At 56.7% G+C, this 644-nt stretch overlaps 1 non-coding gene across 1 annotated transcript; it reads left to right on the plus strand.

The window, feature by feature from the left end:
* Positions 1 to 430: 430 nt before the first annotated feature.
* TRNAA-AGC lies at positions 431 to 503 on the plus strand. Its single transcript has one exon. It is a non-coding gene; the product is annotated as a tRNA-Ala (tRNA).
* Positions 504 to 644: the final 141 nt, after the last annotated feature.

Below are 644 nucleotides of genomic sequence, written 5' to 3' on the forward strand. Positions count from 1 at the left end.
TTCGATAGCTCAGCTGGTAGAGCGGAGGACTGTAGGCTCCCTTGACACGGCCATCCTTAGGTCGCTCGTTCAACTCCGGCTCGAAGGAGTGCTCTTTTGGCTCTTGCCCCGACTGAGTCTGCAGCACTGGTGCATTTGGAACGCTGGCCACGCATCTTGTGTTTGATGGGATTGGAGGCCGGAGCTCTGGCGGGCCGTGGAGAAGAGGACGTTGCTCTGTGGTGGTTTGTGTAGAAGATAGGGCAGGTGGTGTTGGCGTTGAGCACCTGTATGTTTGAAGGGAGCAGCAGCAGCAGCTGGAAGTTGGGAGTGTTTGTTGGGTTTGTGAAGAAGGGTGCTGGGTGGGCAAGAGTAGTGTGCAGGGCCACGTGGGTGAGAGGTTTCTCTGTGAGAGCTGAGGGGAGGTGAGGTGAGTTGGAGGCTGTGTGCTGGGGAATTAGCTCAAGTGGTAGAGCGCTCGCTTAGCATGTGAGAGGCAGCGGGATCGATGCCCGCATTCTCCAATGCTTTCAGCCCATGCCTGCATTCTTGGCACAATGGACACCGTGGCCTCTGGAGCTGCATCGGGAGACCTCTGTGTGCTGGGCTACAGAAGAAGAAGAGAGATGGAGGAAGGAACTTGATCAAGTACCTAGTGGGGCCTG

This window comes from Meleagris gallopavo, unplaced genomic scaffold, assembly GCF_000146605.3.
Source record: "Meleagris gallopavo isolate NT-WF06-2002-E0010 breed Aviagen turkey brand Nicholas breeding stock unplaced genomic scaffold, Turkey_5.1 ChrUn_random_7180001996495, whole genome shotgun sequence".
In the NCBI taxonomy this organism is placed as follows: Eukaryota; Metazoa; Chordata; class Aves; order Galliformes; family Phasianidae; genus Meleagris; species Meleagris gallopavo.